The sequence below is a fragment of the Melospiza melodia genome, chromosome 7 (genome assembly GCF_035770615.1).
Source record: "Melospiza melodia melodia isolate bMelMel2 chromosome 7, bMelMel2.pri, whole genome shotgun sequence".
Classification (NCBI taxonomy): domain Eukaryota; kingdom Metazoa; phylum Chordata; class Aves; order Passeriformes; family Passerellidae; genus Melospiza; species Melospiza melodia.
The window spans coordinates 29946217-29968960 of NC_086200.1; positions in this window are offsets into that span (position 1 = coordinate 29946217).

Below are 22744 nucleotides of genomic sequence, written 5' to 3' on the forward strand. Positions count from 1 at the left end.
GCTCTGAAAGGCAGCAGAGCTGTCGTTTATATCAGGGTTTCCATAGAGATTCACTTTTGAAAGACTTAAGGTGGAATGGTGATGTATGTTCTGAGGGGTTGGAGATAAAAATAGCCTTGCTAAGTGCTGCATGGACTAATTAGATGATGATCCTTGGTGGTGCAGCCCCTGGGCTTGCCCACATGTTCCTGCTGGTGCAGGGGGCAATGCAGCACCTCCAAAGCAGCAGTGATCCCTCTTGAGGGTTCCCCTGGAAGGATTGATGCTTTTCAAAGCCTTGTCTTTGCCAATCCAAGCAGAAACAAGGTGTGCTCCAGCCCTTCTGCTCCACCAGCACCCAGGGGTCACAGCCTGGCCTTTGGCAAAAGGAGGAAAAGCAGAAAGGCAAGGAGGAGCCCAGTAAAGAGCACTAATGGATTTCCACCTGTGCGGCAAGGAAAGTGACAAATTCACTGAAACCAGCCCAAAAATCATCAGAGAGGGCTGTTTGACCTCCTGGGATTCCAGGAGCTCCAGGCAGTGTCACATCCACCAGGCAGCAATGGGCACTGATGGATTTCCACCTGTGTGGCAAGGAAAGTGACAAATCCACTGAAACCAGCCCAAAAATCATCAGAGAGGGCTGTTTGACCTCCTGGGATTTCAGCGAGTGTCACATCCAGGGCAGGGAGGGATGGTGGGGATGAGCTGATTTTGCTCTTTGGTTGTAGGAGATGCCTGACCCTGCACTGCTCCCAGAGCCAGGCACAAACAAGAAACCAAAATACAAAAGGCAAAGCCCTCAGCCAAAGAAATGGGAGGGTCTCTGACAGCATCTCCCACCCCAAGTTTGGATGGAGCAATTGCTCTTTCTTGGCCAAACCTTTAATCCCTCAGAGGCTGCCTGGGTTTTTTTTCCCCAGTTACTGGAAATAAAATGCACTTTGGGTTTGCAGGTCAGCAAGAGCTGTTCATGCACTTAGGTCAAAATGGCAGTGTGGGAAAATTCCCTTTTTTTTGAAGGAACCAGAACAAAACCTTCTCAATATTGTGCTTTGAGAAAAGGGCATTTTGTTTGGAACTGCAATAACATGGTAAATGCATCCAAGAAAGCAACAGAATCTTTTGTTTTGATGGGGAACAAACACAATTCTTTGAGTCCAATTACTTCTACTTGGGCAAGGGATGATGGAAAAAATTTTGTTTCAGATTCCCCCCCCACCAATACCCATCACTCTTCAGTTTCCTCCAGTTAAAGCCACAAAACAAATTAGAGATTTCTCACTCAGCTGCAGTCCTTAGCCAGAAGAGCAATTTCCATGCTGCCCTCAGCCCAGCTGTCTCACAGTCTGGCTATCTAACAAGCCACACTGACTCTCAGGATATTTTTCCTAAAGCAAATTCCTAATGATGGTTATGAAAACCTCCTTATGGTTTCCCAGCTGATGCAAAAGCAGCATACAGCGAGGAGAGGCCCTGATTCACATGTGAGCGTTTCTAGGAGCGGCCTCTGGTTTTTGGGGCTGAGTGTGGGTCACAGAATTATGGGATTAATCCTAATGGAATACCCTGAGTTGGGAGGGACCCATCCCTGCACAGACCCACAACGAGCCCACCCTGAGCAGCCCCGGGAGCTCCTGCAGCTCTGGCAGCCTTGGCACCATTCCCTGGGCAGTGCCCAGCAGCCTCGGGGGGCAGAACCTTGCCCTGAGCTCCATGCCAAGGCCTGGCACAGCTGCAGCCCTTGCTGGGCTCCTGTCCCTGTGCCAGAGCAGAGCTCAGCCCCTGCCCCTGTGCCTGCCCTGGGGAGGAGCTGCAGCCCCCGAGGAGCCTCCCCTCAGTCTCCTGGGCTGCAGCTGAACGAGCCAAGTGCCCTCAGCTGCTCCTCAGCCCTTCCCCAGCTCCGTGTCCCTCCTCTGGGCACTCTCCAACAGCTTTGGGTCCTTCTGATCTCGTGGTGCCCAGAGTGCCCCCAGCACTGGAGCTGAGGCTGCCCCAGGGCAGAGCAGAGTGGGACAATCCCTCCCTCCCTCCCTGCCTGTGAGCTCAGGTGCTCTCCAGGGACTGAGAACGAAACCTTCACCCCCAAATCCTGCTTCACACCTGACCCAGCTCCAGCCTGCTCACCAAGCAAGCATTGACACCTTTGGTGTCACTGACTCTGCCTCGTTTGCTCTCACCCAAGGACTGAGAGAAGGAAAATAAAATCTCTTTTGTCTCCAGTGCCTGCAGCCTGGCAGCTGATGGCAGGGCTGAAGGGATGCAGCTCTGCTGTAGTTTAAGAAAAGGGTGGCAAAGATTTTTGATTCACAGGATTGCTCCTCCAGGATCTCTCAGGCAGGATGGAGATTTCTGTCCCTGCACCCATCAGGAAGTAATGATGGACGTTAAATCCAAAATGTGTTATCAGGGGGACCTTTCCCCCTCAGTGCCCTGCTGGAGGACTCAGCATCTCCTTCAGAGGTGCCTTTGGCAGGGGCAGTTCCTGGCCGTGGCAGTGCTGATTTCTGACTGTTCCTTGTGCTCTCCTCAGGTGCAAGTGGCAGGAGGCTCCAGCATCCATCCCTGCCTCCCCTGGTACCCCCATAAAGATCAGTCCTGCCTGAGCACACCAGGGAGGATTAATTCAGGCAGACAGCCCGTTCCTGTCTGCACACAGTGCCACAGCTCTGGCACCTGCAAAGGTTCCCTGTGACGCAGGAGACACGAGCAGGGAGGGCAGGGACAGAGCAGGACAGGCTGCAGACAGCCCCAGTGTCCCCTGCTGTCCTTCTGCCAGCAGGAAGGGGGGTGTGATGTGGTCTGACATGAGCAGCAGCAATACAGCTCTCCTCCTTCCAAAACCAGAGAGTTTCCAACTCCTCACCTGCTCTCAATAGAGCCAGGAAATTGCCAAATTGATTTAATTTCAGCCTGGCCTCCTATCAGGCCAAGTTTAAGTGATCAGTGTGTGTGCACACTCGTGTGTGCATTTATATCTTTTCCCCTTTTCCTTATCCCCCACAATTTTAACCCACTGGCCAATTCAACTCTAATCTGACAGAGGCAGAGGTCTCCAAAAGGCTAAATCTCAAGGGAAATGGCAAAAATCCATATTTGATCAGGATTGGCAGACGCTGTAATGAAGGGAATATCTGAAATGTCATCTCAAACCTTACTGCACACCCCCCAGCAGGGGCTGAGCCATGGAGACCCTTGCAGCAGCATTTCCTGAGCCTCAGCATGCTTCAGGGTCTGCTTTGGGCTTCCCTCCCAAGTGTTGCAGACATCTTTTATGGAAAATCCTTTCCTTAGGATTTTTTTCCTCCTGAGAAGCTGAGAGGCCTCAGGAACAAAATGCAAACATTGATTATCTGCTGCTGTGGAATGCAACAGGTGCATCTGGGATTGGTCTCATGTGGTTGTTTGTAATTAATGGCCAATCACAGTCAGCTGGCTTGGGCTCTATCTGAGACAAGCCTTTGTTATTCATTCCATTCTTTTTGTATTCTTAGCTAGCATTCTGATGAAATCCTTTCTTCTCTTCTTTTAGTATAGTTTTAATGTAATATATATCATAAAATAATAAATCAGGCCTCCTGAAACATGGAGTCAGATCCTCATCTCTTCCCTCATCCTTGGACCCCTGTGAACACATCACACCCACGTTGCCTCTTTCCCTGCATGTCTCCAGAGCTGCCGTGGAAATCTGTTCTCCAGCTGAGAGGGTTGTGGCTCCCCAGTCCCCAAAAGGTCTCTTTAACCTTGAGAGAAACACAGATTTTGCCACTGTCTCCTTTAAAGACCCTAACAGGGATGTACCCATTTATTGACACACATAAATTTGGATTGACTTTTATTACACAGAGCCTCAGCTCACAAACCTGCAGTAGAGCTATCACTGAGTTTCTGGTGGTTCTCAGCCTCACCTTTTCATCACCTCTGGCTGCCTTGGTGCCCCTGACCCATGGGCAGAGGCAGCTCCTGTGCCAGGCACTGCCTTGGCTCTGTCTGGCAGCTCTGCCCTGATTTTCCTGGCCCTCCCCATTGTTTCAAGACTTGATTCACCCCCTGCACAGGGAAAAGCAGCTCATGTTGAGCTGTCAGGGTGCCTGGAAGCCCCTGTTTTCCTCCCCACCCCAGGAAGATCAGCAGCAGTTGCTGCAGGTGCTGCCAGGGCTCCTGGGGAAGGAGAAGAGCAGAAATCCTCTGCTGAAGGTCAGCAGCACAGCAAAGATTAATGGCACTTCAAGGTTTAGGTCTGTCTGTGCTGGGAGGGTCTCTGGAGACAGCCAATAAAGGCTGATATAATTTTACATACAAATGAATCCTTTTAAGGAGCTGAATGCCCTGAATGAGCCTGGATGTGGCCACGCTCCTGTCCTGAGGAGCAGGGAAGAGGTTCCACCCTGATCTGAAGAGAGGAAGGGAAAAGAGAAAAGGGAAAAGAGAGAAAAGACAGAAGGGAAGAGAGAAAAGAGAAAAAAGGGAAAGGGAAAAGAGAGAAAAGAGAAAAAGGGAAAGGGAAAAGGGAGAAAAGAGAGAAGAGAAAATAGAAAAGGGGAAAAGAGAAGAGAAGAGAAGAGAAGAGAAGAGAAGAGAAGAGAAGAGAAGAGAAGAGAAGAGAAGAGAAGAGAAGAGAAGAGAAGAGAAGAGAAGAGAAGAGAAGAGAAGAGAAGAGAAGAGAAGAGAGAGAGAGAAGAGAAGAGAAGAGAAGAGAAGAGAAGAGAAGAGAAGAGAAGAGAAGAGAAGAGAAGAGAAGAGAAGAGAAGAGAAGAGAAGAGAAGAGAAGAGAAGAGAAGAGAAGAGGTTTTGCAGGCTGAGCCTGTGGGTTTGCAGGGTTCTGCTGCTCAGCCTGGCCCTGGGGCAGTGCAGGGCTGGGCACCCCTGGCTCCCACCCTTGCTCTGACACTGCAGGCTGGGTGGCCTTGCAGGATTTATGCCCCTCTTAAAACAAGGATCCTGACACTGTCCTCCTTTGTAAAGCACCCTGGGAGCTCACAGAGAGGAGCACTGCATCACAGAGAGTTATTGCTCCCTCTGATCCTTTTCTTGCCCTCCTCAAGTGAATTTCTGAGCATCTCCCAGGCCTGACCCAGCAATATGAGTCACATCTGTCACAGGCTGCTCCTCCATCATCCCCAAGGGACAATGAGGGATGTGCTGGTGTGTTTTGTCTTGGCAGGGCTGTTTCATGCCTGGGCTCAGCTCCTGGGGAAGGGCTCCCTGTGTGTATTGAGTTTTCAGTCACCTACAGGGTCTGTGTGTGTGCAAGGGGAGGGAGGGAGAGAGGCTGCTCAGAAACCAGGCAACAGGCAGATATTTACAGTGTGGGGCCATCCAGACCTGACATTTAGAGGCAAAATACACTTGGGAGAGGAGGTTTCCAACCCCAAGGGCACCAGGCTTGGGAAAGCTTGGTTAGGGCTGAGCCTTGGTGCAGTAAAATCCACTGGGACCTTTATTTCTCCACCTTGTCCTAACTCCTGAGATCTGGGAGAGAGAGGGAATTAAAAACCACTGAAATATTTTCTTTCCTCTCTCCCACCTCTGGGAGCAGAGGTGCTGTGGTGGGTGAGGACAGGCAGAGCCCCATCCTGCTGAGGGTTCTATTTTTGCTCTGGGCAATGTGTGAGGTTCCTCCTGCTCACAGAGCACAGGGCTCTGATCTCTGGGAAGCTCCAAGGTGGGCTTGGCCTTCACCACCTCCTGAATCTGATTTTCTTCCATCTGCAGCTGTGGGAGGAAGCTCAGAGCACTGGAAGGTGTCTGGAGCGTGGTCAGCCCCGTGCCTCGGTTAGCAGAAAAGGAGAACATGGAACAAACATTCTCCTCAAAAAACAAACCCCTGGGATTGTTTCTCCAAATAAATAATTCCTTTGTTTTCTTTGCAAAAAAGGTTCCCATGAAAGGGCAAGCTTTTAATTTCAGGAACATTTGATTTTAGGATCTTTCTGAAATCCTCAACCAAAAGTTGAGGGGGTGGTCTGGACGCTCCTTTAAAATGAGAATTCTCACCACCCCTCATTCTCCTTGTCATAAAAGACCTATTTCATGGTCCATTTGGAAAGTTCTGCTTTTTTAGTTTTGCTCTTTTTTCTTTCAGATTCAGACCAAACCCCACCTGTCCCAAATTCAGCATTCCCTCCCCTGTGCTGAGACCTCCTCACCGGTGTGAGCACCTCCAGGCATGGATGGAGCCTGCAGGGCAGCAGCCAACGTGGTAATTCTCCAAGGATTTTGTTTAGAGTTTTATAGCATTACACACCAGCCTTATTGGATTTGAATGGCTTAAATTAACTGGGTTATTTAATGGATTGTCCAGATTAGGGAGGAATCTGCAAATGCTGTTACTTCAAGAAGAGCAGCTGCATGGAAAGAAAATATCTCCAAGAAACATTAATATCCTGGAGGCTCACAAGTCCTGACAGGCCACTCCTGTCCTTTATTGACATTCTCTCATACGCATTTAGCCAGGTTTGTGTTTAGTTTAATAATCTCCTGAAAGTTTAATTGTTGCTTTATTCATCCATGACCTTTCCTTCTCATCTGGAGACATATTATTGCTAATCTACAAATTTCAAGAACCAGATTTATTTGCAAAACCAATTATTCTACTATGCAAATCTCTTCTTTTCCTGCAGCCTGCCTGAACAGGGCTTTTTTACCTCCACCATAATATATAGACACTATTCAAATATTTGAATGTAAAATTTATCTATATTTCTTTTCAAGCATGCCCAGCTTCTGTGTGGTACAAAGTTAATTAAAATCTTTAGAATCAAAAGCAGTTCCCCTGACCTTGATCCTGGCAGACCTGGCAGACTTTAACCTCCAAAGTCCTCATTTAACCACAGGGGACCTGGAGCTGCAGGAACTCTTTTTCCTGGGTACCTGCAGACCCCAAAGGTGGGAGCTGGTTGTCTTCGTAAAGGTTCCTGGCCAGGTAATCAAAGACTCCCTGCATTACAGAAGATGGATTAATAATAATTAATAAGAAACTTATTAATAATAAGTTTCTAGAAAAGAATAAAAATATAAAATATTATTATATAGATAGTTTATAATCTATATAATAATATATTAAAATAATAAAAATATAAATACATTATTATGAAATAATAATTAATAAGGTTGATTAATAATAATCAATAAGAAACATATTGATAATAAGTTTCTATAAAATAATAAAATATGAAATATTATTATATGAATAATTAATGTTTTATATAATAATATATATAACATATAATGTAATATAATGCAATGTAATATATAATATAATATAATATAATATAATATAATATAATATAATATAATATAATATAATATAATATAATATAATATAATATAATATAAATACAAAACATTATTATGAAATAATACTTATTAAGGTTGATTAATAATAATTATTAAAACCTTATTAATAATTAATAAGAAGCCAGCAATTAATAATTGCTGCTTTATATCTTAGTTTGATACAGGGGGACTTAATGGGTCCTCCAATCTAAACACTCTCACCATTGGTTAATTAAGAAACCACCCTTTGGTAAACAAATCTTTATAACACATTCTAAACGCCCATAATACTAGGTGTAGTGAGTTAAAATAAGAAATTATTATTATTATTATTATTATTATTATTATTATTATTATTATTATTATTATTATTATTATTATTATTATTATTATTATTATTATTATTATTTTATTTTATTTTTACTTTTATTTTTATTTTTATTTTTTTATTCTTTTTTTTCTTTTGAGAATGGTGTCTGGGCCAGTTGTGTTTCTCTCCGTGGCCACATCTGGCCATCTCCTGGCAGCCAAACCCCCTGCTCCAGCAAGAGCTGGCTCAAGCTTTCTGTATTTCAGATCTCAGTGGCTTTAAGCTGTTTTTCACAGTCTGTGGATTGTTTCTCTTGCTCAAATAATTTAGCTTTAACCTGAGGCTGTGGGCTCAATCCTTGCTGTCAAAACCCAGTGTGCAGCTTTGCATGCAGCTCCTGAGGGGACGGGGGGATACAACATGAATCTCCCTGGCTCCTTCAAAGTCTTGCAGAGCTGCTTTATGTGTGTAGAAATCAACATAAATAAAAATAAATCTGACAGGCTTTAGTCTGTGTTTCTCTGGTGTATCCTTGTCTGCACTGGATTTACCCTGGCTGGTTTTTATCTGACAGCATCAGCAGGGGATGTTTACAGCGGGACAGGCTCAGTAAATCCTGGCAGGGAAAAGGGTTCCCTCACAAGTATTTCCAGGCCAAGGGACAAATAATGTGCAGCCCATGGATATGGGGTCAGCAGCAGCCCCTGGTGGGTGTTCCACCAGCCCCAGCTCCTTTTTGGGCTGAGCACACATGATGTGCCCCAGCCAAGGTGCACAGCAGAGCAGGCAGCTCTCACTGCCTCTGGAAATGGAAGTTTCAATGCAAATTGCTCTGTTTTCACTGCTGGTTTCACTCGAGCTAAAGAATTAACTTTTTGTTCTATGTGAAGGCAAACAGGACTCACAAAACCCTGCAACAGCGTCCAATTACATTGGAGGTGGAAACATCAGAGTTTCTTGTGGGAAAAGAGGCCACATTCTCCTGCTGCTGCCTGTGCCATGGTGTGGGCACAAATGAAATGTGAATGAATTAAACCTCTCTTACCAATGCAAGTGATTACAGGGCAGCTGCAATCCAAGGTGAAGCCGAGCCTTTAGTAGGTTTATTTTAAGCTCAGACACCATTAAATACACCAGAAACATGAAATAAACTTTCCCTCTGTGACATTTGGATGAATGTGACTGATTCTAAATGATTCTAGGGTTTTCTGGTGCCCTGCAGCTGGAGGCTGGCACCTGTTCTGGGCTGGCCACAGGCACCCTGTGCTGGGACAAATGTCTGCAGGAGGGTTTGCTGTGACTGGCCATCCTCATTTCGCCAGAGTTGTTTGATATTTTTAGCTTTTCATCACAAACTGACTCTCATCTTGTCTCACAAAGCTGCTGTTGAGGCAGAACTGCACTGAAATCCCACTTCTAATCTAAGTGCAGTCTCACCCATTGACACTGAGCCCTCTGGAAAGCATCACTGTGCTCTGATGCATATTCAGGCAAGGAGAGAGCTGAGCTGATGGACTTTCAGTGGCAAATCCAGCCAATTCCAGGCTCTTCTCTCCATCCCTGTGCTCTGTTACCCTGCACTGTGCTGGGCCATCCAGGGCTGAGGGAAAGGCTGGGAAAGTGGATCAGCTGAGAAGGAAAACAAACTCTGCTTTTGCTGGGTGGATTTTCATCCAGAGCAGCTCCAGTGCACACACACACAGAGCCCTGGCAGGACAGGGGAGGAGATGGAGCAGCAGGAGCTGCAAGGGACACCCCCAGTCTGTTCTGTCCCACTTCTAGGGACACCCCCAGTCTGTCCTGTCATCCTGGCCTTGCTGCAGGACCCCAGACCTGTCTGCCCAGGTGTCACTCACTCCCCAATGGCATCAGCACTCAGCTCCTCTGCCAAAAACCTGGGATACAAGATCCTTTGTCTCCAGAACACATGACGTTGGGGAAGATGAAACAGGAAAGCCTTATACATATGATTGTCTGGCAAAAGATTTTGAGAATATAGAAATTATAAGTGATATTGAAATGAAAGCAAACTTTGAGATCTTTTAGTTACTGAACAACTGGAAAACAACGGTGTGGCTGGCTGAAGGCGATATCTTTTTGATGAAACAACACCCTCTGCTTGCAGGCAGCTCCAAGGGTCAAAGCAGACCCTACAGCTTGGCAGAAAGGGCCCAAAGAGGAGTTTTTAGGGTTTAAAATGTAACACAGGATGGTAATGTAATGATTCTTATAGGCTGTATGGAAATGCTGTAGGATTTGTATCATGTACTGGATTGGTTAGTGAGAATTAGAATATTCAGCACAGAAGAAGATTTATTGTATTGTAACAGGAACTTCGCTCTCTTACCCCTTTTACTCTCTTACCCCTTTTACTCTCTTACCCTCTTGTCCTCTCTACCCCTCTCTTCTCTCAGCCCTGCTCTGTGCTGTGCCTGGCAGCTCCCAGCAGGGCCCTGCACTTGGCCCTTTGAAATAAACCCCAAATTCCATGACCTGGCTGCAGAGATCTCTGTCTCCATCCATCCTGACCGTCCTACCTCCCTTATGCTCCTACAACACTCCACTTCTTTTTCCACTTCTTCAAATTACATGATTCTTACAATTTGTCTCATAGCTGGTGGTTTCCAAACATCATTTAGCCAGTGGAGGCCGAGGGGGGAAAGCTGTTCTTCAGGTCAGCTCATGAAGCATTTGGCTTGCCAGTCAAGCAAGTCTCACTCACTTGGAGACAATATATCTGAGCTATAAAACCTCAACTGGAAACATAACTCACCAAATTTAGTGAGTGGCCTGTCATCACTGAGAGCAATGATCCTTAACCCCTTATCTAGCTCCAGGGAATCATTATCTGCACTTGTTAATTTAAGCTTGTTTTAAGTAATAAAAAAGGATTTCTCTCTGCTAAAAAATGTCTGATTCTACTACAGCTTCATTATTCGGTTTCATACTAGGATTTTTTTTTTATTGATTCAAATTGACATTCAAATAAATACCCAACATACTAGCCAATTAACACAGTTACTGGCCAAATTCCCAGGCATTTTTGCTAGCCAGGCAAGGGCTATAGAAGCCTCTGAAAATGAAATTGAGTTTAATCCATCCTTGTTTAGCTGTGCACATTTGAAATGTGACCCCAGCCCTTGCAGGGGGTGCCAGGCAGGGATTTCAGGCCGCACAGGGCACAGGAGGGACCCTGGGTTCACTTCAGCAACCCCTTCAGCACAGCCTCTCCAGCATAATCCTTCACTTTCTCTTTGGGCTGCACTGCTGTCTGCACGTTAATGTACAAAAATAAAAACAATCGGGTGCAATGGTGCAGTGCCTTGCAGGTTTCAGCTCCTATTCAGGGATCCATTCCTCACTGAGCTGCAGGGAAGGTCAGGGCAGCTCCTCACACCAATATCAGCCAGGAAAGGGCTCAAAAGGGAACAGCAATACCCCCTCAGAGCAGGATGAGCAGGGTCAGGGTGAAGGAGGACATCAGTCACTAATATATAGAGTGGAAAAAGAAACATGCCAGAAAACAACAACAGCAAGTTGGAAACACAATCACCCCAAACTTCTGAGGTTGGCACAATGACCACAAAGCCTCCAGCAATCCATCTGTCAGCTGGGGAGATGTGATTCAGATAGTGAAGGGAGCCACACTGGGGGACAGCTCCATGGGAACCAATTTGCTTGAAGAAGGAAGAAACTTTAATCAGTCAGGGTTCAAAAGGCCGGTAACTCATGTCAGAGCAGAGCAAATCTGATTGTACACTCATCACAGGTGAACAAAAGATCAGAGAAGACAAAACAATTACAAGCAGATAATGAACTGGGTAGTCAGCAGCACAGACAGGGTGAATCCAAAGAGTGGATCCAAGGTAACTCTCACAGACACATTTTATGGAAAATCCTCTCCTTAGGATTTTTCCTCCTGAGAAGCTGAGAGGCCTCAGGAACAAAATGTAAACATTATTATCTGCTGCTGTGGAATGCAACAGGTGCATCTGGGATTGGTCTCATGTGGTTGTTTGTAATTAATGGCCAATCACAGAGAGCTGGCTTGGTCAGAGAGCTGAGCCACAAACCTTTGTTATCATTCTTTCTTTTTCTATTCTTAGCCAGCCTTCTGATGAAATCCTTTCTTCTATTCTTTAATATAGTTTTAATGTAATATATATAATAAAATAATAAATCAGGCCTTCTGAAACATGGAGTCAAATCCTCATCTCTTCCCTCATCCTCAGACCCCTGTGAACACCACCACAGGTAACCATGCCCAGGAGAGCAGGAAGAGCAGGAGGAAGGAGAACCAGCTCATCTCCATGTGCTGGAGTCCTGGAAGAGGGGAGCAGCCCAAATCTAACCCCAAAGATGCTGTGGTTTGGCAGTCAGTGCTTTTCCAGTCCCTCTCCTTTGTGGCTTGTGTTGCCACCACCAGAATGTGAAGGAAACCTTGAAGCCATTTTCAATTCCTCAGTTCCAAGGCACCAGCTGCTTTAGGATGGCTGCTCCTGCCCTTGCTGCTCTGCTGGAGTCCTGACACTTGCTTTGCAGGGTATGAAGGATTCTCCTCCAAAGCATCAGCTCTGAAGAAATAATTGCCCCAGGGAGCCTGAGCTGCAGTCGTGGGGAGAGGCAGATTAGAGGAATCAGACTCATTTTCCAGTGGAACAGCTGGGAATGTGCAGGCACTGTGGGTGACTGTCTCAGATGAGACAGGTTATGAGCAGCTGACAGAGAAGAATGTCTCAAACTGCTCCAGAGCTGAGGCACAGGCACCCAGCAGGATGTTTGCTCCACTACTCCAGCCCTCTGTGGAGCAGGGAAAAGCAAAAATCCACCTCTGCCAGACAGACTGATGGTGCCCTGTTGGAGAAGATGAAACAGGAAAGCCTTATAAATATGATTGTCTGGCAAAAGAGTTTGAGAATATAGAAATTATAAGTGAGATTGAAATGAAAGCAAGCTTTGAGATCCCTTAGTTACTGAAAAATGGGAAAACAATGGTGTGGCCAGCTGAAGGCAATCTCCTTTTGATGAAACAATTCCTTCTGCCTGCAGACAGGCCCAAGGGTCAGAGCAGACCCTGCCAGCTTGGCAGAAGGAGCCCAAAGAGGAGTTTTTAGGGTTTAAAATGTAACACAGTATGGTAATGTAATGATTCTTATAGGCTGTGTGTAAATGCTGTAGGATTTGTATATTGTACTAGATTGGTTAGTGAGAATCAGAACATTCAACACAGAAGAAGATTTATTGTATTGTAACGGGAACTTGGTATATATTCTTACTCTTACCTCTTGTCTCTTAGCTCTTGCCTTTTACTCTCTTATCCCTTTTACTCTCTCACCCTCTCATCCTCTCTCCCCCTCTCTCCTCTCAGCCCTGCTCTGAGCTGTGGCTGCAGCTCCCAGCAGGGCCCTGCATCCAGGCCCTTTGCAATGAACCTCAAGTTCCACGACCAGAAGAAGATTTACTGTATTGTAACAGGAACCTCGTCCTCTTTTACTCTCTCTTTACCCTCTTTACTCTTCCTCACTCTCTCATCTCTTTACCATGCTCTTGCCTTCTCTCTCTTTCCCTCTCTCTTTTCTCGGCCCTGCTCTGAGCTGTGGCTGCAGCTCCCAGCAGGGCCCTGCACCCAGGCCCTTTGCAAAAACCTCAAATTCCAAGACCAGAAGAAGATGTGTGTCTTGTGGGGAGGCAGGCACACAGGACATGTTTCTGAGCTGTGTTTATGTGCGAAAAATTTGGAGCTGTTGCTTTAGGCTGTGGGGTTTCACCCCTGATCTAAATCCCAGACCTTTGTACATCCAAGAGAGGAAAATTGCCTCAAGGATTCTTGATTTCAGCATTAGCTTCCTTCGAACAAGAGCAGTGTACAATATCTCCAGATCAGTCCGCAGAATCCAGCCTGCTGTAGCCAAAAAGCACTGAGAGGCAAAATGCAGAATTCCCCACCCTGGGACATCACCTGAGTCACTTTGTGGAGGATGGTGACCAGGTTTCACAGCCTGGCTCTCCGTCTTGGCACCACCTTTGGGAAACTGCTCTACATCCAGAACTTGTTGCTCCACAGCAGCATAAATCCAGGATAAATCCCACAACAGCTGCATTTCCCAGTGCTGTGCACTCCTTCCTGCCCACAAACAGCAAGTTCCATTAGCCCAAATTGCTTCTGCCCTCACAAAGACGCAAACCAAAGAAGAAATAAAGAACAAAAATAACATCTCTTGCCCAGGATAACACAATGTGTGTATTTTCTGGCTCACTTTCTGCAATGGCAACAGTTTTTGAAGACAGAAATATCCCAGAGGTGGTCTATGGTGCAGAGAGCAACACTTGATACGAGGACCACAAAGGAACTGATGTGTTTGCTGCAGGATCAGAGGGCACTGGGGAGAGAAAATTTCTGAGACACATTCCTCTCCACCAGGAGCAAAAATAGCCCAGAAAACCTCTGTCCTGGAATGCATTTCACTCTGCATTAAAGGTGATGGTTTCTGAGAGCTGCTCCTGTGCAAAACCAGCTCTGGTACTTATGAAACAATGCATCAAAGCCACAGATGGGAACTGGCTCTCCTGGTAGCACAGCCACAAAAAATCCCTGCACTCTCTCTTCTCCCTCCTGTAACAAATGGCCTCTCTTTCCCCAGTCATCTGCGTAACATTTAATGATTAATGTCTTATGTGGCACGACACAGAGGCTTTTGCTTCCTTTTAGGAAGGCTTAAAGCTCTTTGGAGTCTGGGTTCTACTTTCAGAGTTATCTGTCTACAGAGAAAACACATCTCAGATGTTCAGCCCAGTTTCTTTAAAGAACAGGCTAAATGGAGAGTTACCAAGGATGGTCTTAATGGCCTTTCCTTAGTTTCTGATTGGCTTTCATCTAGTTTATTGTCCCTTCTTTAAATTTGCAAATGGCTTGGACTGTGAGCAGAGCCCTGGACTGGATTTGGGCTGGAATCTGCCTGCAGCAAGGAGGGCTGTGAACAAGGAACAGGCCTGGGACTCAGGGAGCCTGAAATGCAGTGAGATGTTGCACTCCCAAATCCACTGCTTCTCATCCCTACATCCATGAAATGAGGGTAAAGATGCAGTTCCCACGCACCAAATCACATAGCACCAACCTTTTGCCCTAATCAAGTCCAGGAATCCACTTACTCTCAGGTTCCCAAACTATTTTCACCCTCATGGAATGGGACATCTGCACTCTGGGAGTTTGTATTCATCACCTTTGCTGACAAGGAAAACCTAAACAAGTATTTTAGGTTCAAATTCTTTCACTTCTGCCTGCCTTCAGCCCCTGCCAGTCCGTAGGCTCCTTGTCTTTCCCATTTGGTGCAGGTGTAAAACACCTGCAGGAGCCCCAGGCACAGGTCACTTCTGGGAAATTTCAAGGATGATTCTGATTATTCCATCAGAACAACAGGATGGGCAGAGTGACAAAGGCAGGCCACACATTGCCTGTCACAGTCACTCTGTGGAGACCTGTGGTGAGCACAGCAAATTGTACCAGCAAATTCCCTGCAGACTTCTGAATGTTAAACAAGGAAGGAAAATAATGGAGGAGGCTGCCAGACTCTGGCTGGTTTTAAATGAAACAGTCTGATTGCTTCTGAGCATTTTTCTGGTTGGGGCTGGTATTTTTCCCTTCTGTGGGATGTTTTGAAATTTACACCTTTGTTTTGAAATGGACCACAGCTCTCCCCCTTGGGATTTCTCACAGAGCAGAGGTTCCTGGGGCAGCCCAAGGCTTTGTGCCAGCCCTATGTGTGCCAGGAGCTCTCCTGGGCAGGGGAAGCTGCCAGGGGACATTTCCCAATCCTTTCAGGGCCTTTGTAGGCTGCCAGAGTGAGGCAGAGGGCTGTAATGGAAACTGTCCCCAGAGAGGAAATGGGAACAGAATCCTGCCCTGTCTTGAGGCCCTGGGCTTTTTGGGGGGGAAAAGTGACTTATTCTGTTTGTTCAGTTGCAGTTACAGAAACCACTCAGCAAAAGAATAAAATAAAAGCAAAGACACTTCCCCTCAGATCTCCATCTTTGTATTGCAAGTCCTATTTGCTGACCCAGAGGACTTGAAATGCAGCTCCTGGAAGGGTGGAAGGGCTCTGCTCTGGGTGAGAAGGGAGAAAGAGTCCCTGGTGTGCACAGAACCTGCCTGGCTGACCCTCACTCCCCAGGGCTGTGTCTCAGTCTGATTTCAGAGGGGTTTGTCCTGATCAGCACCATCAGAGTGCATGATGAGCCCTTCTCCCACAGCTTGGCACCTCCCAGAGCAGAGGCAGCTCAGGCTCTGGACAGAAGCAGAGTCAGAACCAGAATGAGAACCAGAATCAGAATCAGAATCAGAATGAGAATCAGAATCGGAGTCAGAATCAGAATCAGGAGCAGAACCAGAATCAGAATCAGGATCAGAGCCAGAATGAGAATGAGAATCAGAATGAGAACCAGAATGAGAACCAGAATCAGAGTCCGAGTCCGAGTCAGAGTCAGAACCAGAATCAGAGTCAGAATCAGAACCATAATCAGAATCAGAATGAGAATGAGAATGAGAGTCAGAGTCAGAATCAGAACCAGAACCAGAATCAGAATCAGAACGAGAACCAGAATCAGAATCAGAATCAGAACCAGACCTTCCAGTGCTCCCAGTCAGGCTGCAGGGTTTGCCCTCTTTGCCACCAGGGCTGGAGGTGCTTTGTGGTTTTTTCCCCCACTGCCTTTTGCCATCTGGGCAAACAACACTTTGGTGAGTCAATGAGTGAAGGGTTTAATGTAATAAACATGAATCTGTCAGGCTCAAGTGCCCTAAAATATTCCAGGCTGCAAAGGCAGGACCAACAGCGAGCTTGTTGATAGAGCCTCAAGCCAGAACTAATCAGACAGAGACACCATTTGCTTTCAATAGAAATTATATTCAAGAGGGCTGCTTCCTGCTTGCAGGGAAAGATGGGAAGCAAACCAGAGGGATGTGGCACACTGAAAGGAAAGAGCTCTCTCCCATCAGGCAAAACATCACAGGGTTCAATGTCTTGCAGGGACAGAGGCTCCCTGTTTGACTGGAGGTTCTGCTGACTCAGCTTGTGGCTGAAGATCTCCCCAGGAAGCAAAAACACACAAATGAATCAAGCAGAGCTGCTTGTTGTGTGCAGGGTTGTAAATAACAGGTACTGAAAGCAGAATCAGCAGCCACCAGGCTGGGGCTGTAAAGCTGCATGTGTTGGTGCTGCATCAGGACAGGGAAACAGGGCTTTACCTCCTTGATCTGGCACAGAGATAACATTAATCTGCCTCTCATCAGCCCCTCTGATGCCCAGAAAAGCCAATATCACTTGTTCTGGGGTCTCTGCTGGGAGACTCGGGGAAGAGCTGGCAGGAATTGAGTGCAGAGCTTCCCAGCCTCTGTTCCACTGGGTGTAAATCCAGCCCAGCTCACTGACAGGAGAGAGGTGACTTACACTGCTGAAAATGAGAGCGAAATTCACTGGAATTAGCGCTCGGAGCTGCTTTGATCTGATCATTAGGGATGGATAACGAGCCTGGAGCCTGCCCAGCCCCACTCCAGGAACTGTCCCTGAGTTAAGCTGAGCTCTAATTTATCTCCCCATTTCCACAGCACTATTATTGCCCAGTTTACTTCGCTGTGCTCCTGCCAGGACCCCTCTGCTCCCACTCCAAGCAGCACACACCCTATGGCACTTTTCCTCTGAGGACTGCAGGTCCTGGGAGCGTTCAACTCCAGGAGCTGCTCTTACAAGATCAGCAGCTTTGCTTTGCAAGCTCAGGGACTTCAGAACACTTGGAGGGGATCCAGGCTCAAGAGAACTTAATATAGATGTGACAAGGGCTCCCTGGTGCTAGGGTAATAAATAATAATTAATAATAATTAATCAGGTAATGACGAGGTTCCATGGTCACAGCTTCATGGCTGATATCACCATGCTTTGGGGCAGATATGACAGGCTTGACCTTTCCTCCTCACTGGCTTTATGCTGTTATAATTTTGGTAAGGCAAACCCTCAGCTGGTGTAAATCAGCGCAGCCAGAGTGACTTCTGATTTATGGCACTACAGGAAGGGAATCACATCCCCTACATATTTTACCACCTAACAACCTAACACATAGCAAGGCAGAGGCAGAGCAGGACTCCTTTAAACTGCTGTCTCTCACCTGCAGAGAGGAAAATAAAATCAGCTTTCAGGCTTCTAGGTATGATTGCTTCAGGGTCAGCGAGGGGAAACTCATTCTGTCTCTCCTCCCATGCAGTGGGTATTCTCCTCCTTCAACCTATCACATGGCAGCTGAATTAGTACTACACTGCCTAATTACATTTTATCACCTCTGGAACATCAGATTTCAGGCAGTGAAAGAGGGGCTGAGTATTTGTAGCTGCATCCAGAATCCTCCTTGATTTTACATGGGAAAAAGAATAGGAGAGAAACACTCCTTCCACCCCCTGAAAAGCTTTTAATATTCCTTTCTTCCTCCTGCTGTGGCTCTTTTCACTTTTCCAGAGGCTGCAGTGAGCTGCCTCCCGATTGAAGTGAACTCCCTCTCAAGGCTTTATCTCTGGAGCAGGCTGAGGTGTTCTGGCCCAGTGCTCTGCTGTGTGGGCTCCCTCCCCACTCCTGATATTCTCATTATCCCCATTGTCACTGGCCTGAGTCATTGAGGGCTCTTTTGTTCCACTCCCTGCAATGGCCTGTGATAAAGACACTTCCACGTTATTATTGCTTTTGCAAAGTTCTTTTTATTCCTTCTACAGCCAAACAATAATCTAAGGAGCCATATTGGAGGTAAGGCATTAGGAAGTGCCAGCTTTATTATCAGCACAATATGGGCCTGTAATCTGATAATGATAAAAATCTGCCCCTTTGCTTTGCCTCTTATCATTTAATTGGAGCGAAGGAGCACATTGGTTCGTTAATAATTTTATAATTGGTGCTATCTGCAGAGACCCATCAAAGGAGCCGTGCACAACAACCTCCTTCAGCAGAAACCATCATCTCCCTGACAGAACGAGCTTTATGGCATTTAAATGTTGCTGTTATTGTTTGCAGGGCCCTCAGGGCACACACATCCCCGCACAGGACCCACACCTGGGGAGCTGCTGGCTTTTGCAGTCCCTTCTGCTCTGCTTTAGCTGCACATCCCAGAGTTCTGACAATGCAGGGGTGTTTCTGTTCTGGGGTCTCCCCAGAGTTCTGACAATGCAGGGGTGTTTCTGTTCTGGGGTCTCCCCAGAGTTCTGACAATGCAGGGATGATTCTGTTCTGGTGTCTCCCTGTGCCCACCTGAGCTCCCTGCTCTGGCCACGCCATCTGCTCTGAGCAGGGACAGCTGCACCTGCATGGGATGGAGGGAACACAGCCCCAGGGTTTGTTCTCCCAGCCAGGAACATGTCAGGAGCCAGGACATCCCTCTGTCTGTCCTGAGCAGCCAAGAGCCCTGCCAGGGGGCTCAGAGACCCTGGCACAGAGCCCAAAATGCCCCTGTGGGTTTGATTATTACCCATGGAGCAAGTTACCAACCTTAGATGAAGATCTGCAAGCCATGACGAATTAAGTAGAACAATAGTGAATTTATCACAAGGTGAAAAAGTAGATTTTATGATTTTTAGAATGGATGTCCAGAGGGCAAGATGGAGGGATCTGGGCATGTCCAGCCTTTCTCCTTCTTCTTCTTGGCCTCCATCTTCTGCTGTGATGTTGGCACTTTTGGATTGGTTTAGAGTAGAAGCTCACTGTCTAACACAGGTGATAGATATTGGGAAGTAATTGTAAATATTGTGGATGTAGTTTTTAGTATAAAAAGATAACACTGTCCAGGGGCAGGCAGAATGCCTTGGGCTGCCTTGCTGAGCAGACCTTGGCTGGACAGGAGAAAGAATTTTATAGATAAGAAACAATAAACAACTTTGAGACTGAGAAATGAAGAGCCCTGACTATTTCTTCAAGCACCAGGCTGGGAAAAGAGACTTCCCAACTTTTCTCAGGGTCACTCTGAGCAGCAGAGACCCCAACAGGAAAACACCCAGGATGTGTCTGCACTGAGAGCCACAAGAGCCAGGCCTGTTCCTAAACCCAAAGCCAGGCTTTGCCATACAAGAGGATATTCCTAACCTCAGAACCAGGCTTTGCCATACAAGAGGATGTTCTTAAACCCAGAGCCAGGCTTTGCCATAGAAGAGGATGTTCCTAACCCCAGAGCCAGGCTTTGCCATACAAGAGGATATTCCTAACCTCAGAACCAGGCTTTGCCATACAAGAGGATGTTCCTAACCCCAGAGCCAGGCTTTGCCATACAAGAGGATGTTCTTAAACCCAGAGCCAGGCTTTGCCATAGAAGAGAATGATCCCAAGCCCAGAGCCAGGCTTTGCCATAGAAGAGGATGTTCCTAAACCCAGAGCCAGGCTTTGCCATACAAGAGGATGTTCCTAACCCCAGAGCCAGGCTTTGCCATACAAGAGGATATTCCTAACCTCAGAACCAGGCTTTGCCATACAAGAGGATGTTCCTAACCCCAGAGCCAGGCTTTGCCATAGAAGAGAATGATCCCAAGCCCAGAGCCAGGCTTTGCCATAGAAGAGGATATTCCTAAACCCAGAGCCAGGCTTTGGCTCATTGGAGCTGAGCCCAGCTGGGCCAGCAGCTCTGTGCAAATCCCTGTGAACACCATCACAAAACAGCACCAGGCAGAGCTGAGGGCACAATATACAAATCTTTGGCAATGTGTTCTTTTCAGAGCTGTTTCAGGGCTGGGTCTGATGCTGTGCTGTGGAAAATTGGTAGGAATTTTCTGGTGCTTTCCAGGAATTCCTGGGTCTAAGAGCTCTTGTGCCCAGGATTTCCTGCAAAGCTCTGGAACCCCACAGTTCAGCAGTCTGTCATTAAAATCATTTGGACAGAAGCTGAAAGTCATCACAGGCTCCCCCACTGCCAGCTTCTTCCCAACACTCTGATCTGTTTATGCATCACATAGGAATTAAAAAAAAATTAACAAAACTGATTAAATTTACATTTGACCTTATCACGTCTGTATAGGTCTGTTCATGCATCAGTCAAAGGGAGAGCAAAAAAAAACCCCTCAATTTTAATAACCCTTTAGAGCAGCTCTGTATCAGCCATCTGTGCATAGATGGATGGCAGGATGGTGGGAGAAGAGGAAAACCCCACAAGCTTTGAGTGCCAGATGCCAAGAGGGGACATCAGGAGCTTTGTGCTGGGGCTGGTTTGGGACCTGCCCCACAGCCCCAGGGATGTCCTGACCCTGCTCAGCCCCTTGGGCTGGCACAGCCGTGGGTGCAGGTCCTTCCCTGGAGCCCTCAGCCCCATCCCCAGAGAAATAAGGAGGGGAACTCTGTGCTAGAAAGCACCAAGGGCCAAGGAAACACAGCCCAGGAATTCAATCAAATATTCCCATTTCCTTCCTTTAAAAATAGGTAAAACTTCCTCTCCTCCCCACTTCCTATGGCAGCTGAGAGGGTTAATTAATATTGGATACACGTTTGGGCCTGACACACTTTATAAGCAGTAAGCATTAATCAGGTTGAGTTTGATCAGCTCTGGCTCAGCGTGGCCCTTGTCAGGCCCTGTCACAGCTCAGTGCCCACTGCCAGCCCTGGGCACCTGATAGAGCTGGGTCTGACCAGCCCTGAGACCTGCAGGAGTGACCACTGCCCCTCACACCCCCCAAACCACGGCTCCCTTCCCACCCTACCCATTCTGGAATTCTGGGACAGCTTGGGTGTCTGTAAAAAGCGCTTTTCTGGCTGTGAGGTCTCTGCTGAGTGAGGCTTTGGGGATGGAGGAGCTGCTCCCCAGGCCCTGGGTGTCCTGTTTGCCCCTTTGGGCAAATAATGCAATTGATCTTGAAAAGAAGTTTCAATCCTAGTAGACTACAGTAAATTTCACCTGTGATCCTACTTGTAATGAATTTTGGGTGATGTGACACAGCAGGCTCCTCTCAGAGGCAGCTCCACAGCTGCTCTGCCCTGGAGGGGTCATGAAGAGCCCCCAGGTGGGACATGCAGGGTGAGCTCCTGTGCCACCTGTGTGAGCAGCAAGCAGGGAGTTCCTCATTTTCCATCCCATCACAGCTCCCAGCTGTGCTCTGAGTCAGCCAAGGGGGGCAGGACCAGCCCCTCTGAGGGGGAATGAACCCCAAGTTCAATTTGGGGTTTGACCTTCCCTAAGTGCTTTCATCCACGCTGGAGGGACCTCAGTGGGATGCTTCCCTTGCATCGTGTCATTTTATGTCATTTTATCCTGTTTTCTGTCTGGGTGTAAAAAAATCTGTGCTTGGCAGTTCTGTTGTACAGTTTTTATTGCTTCAAACTAGAAACAGGAAAAAGTAAAATGGTGTGAGGTGCCAGACTGGTGAGGGAGGAACTGGGACCTCTTTACCCCACTTTCCCCTGCAATAAGGCAGAACAAGCTGACTTTCCCTGGCTATAGATAGACCAAGGCATGTCCTATATCCTGCCTGCAGAGCCAAGTGATGCTGGCTCAGCATTAGCCTGGCTCTCCTCCAAAATTGGATTTCCAATTAATAGCGTCGACTCATCACAGAAAAGAGGGAGCTCAGGTCTCAGCTGAAGGTCAAGGAAACTTGAGGATGGATTTACACAGCACCCGACTCCCCAAACACCTGCAGCACACAGGGGAGGCCAGGCAAAGGCTGGATGGAGCTTTCTGGGTGAGCTCAAGGCTGATCCTAAACCTGCAGCACTCCCAGCAGGGAGTGGGAGAGGGAGAAAGACATAGAGAGCTGCCCTCCACCCTGGCAGCCCCTGGGATGGGGGAGCATTCCCACCCTCAGCCAAGAAAGGCACAAACCCCCCTGCACTGGGATGGAAACAGCTGCAGGAGCATCCAGATAATCTTAAGGAGACTCTACTCAACCTTCCCTCCCTCCATGCTGAAGGACAAGCACCAGCCAGGTGTCCTCAGGCTGCTTCTGCATGAGATGAGTCCCTTGGAAAAGCACAAACATCACTTGGCAACCACCATTGCATTTGGAAATACCCCATTCCCATTCCATTCCCATTCCCATTCCATTCCCATTCCCCTTCCATTCCCATTCCCATTCCCATTCCCCTTCCATTCCCATTCCCATTCCCATTCCCATTCCCATTCCCATTCCCCTTCCATTCCCAGTCCCCTTCCATTCCCATTCCATTCCCAGTCCCC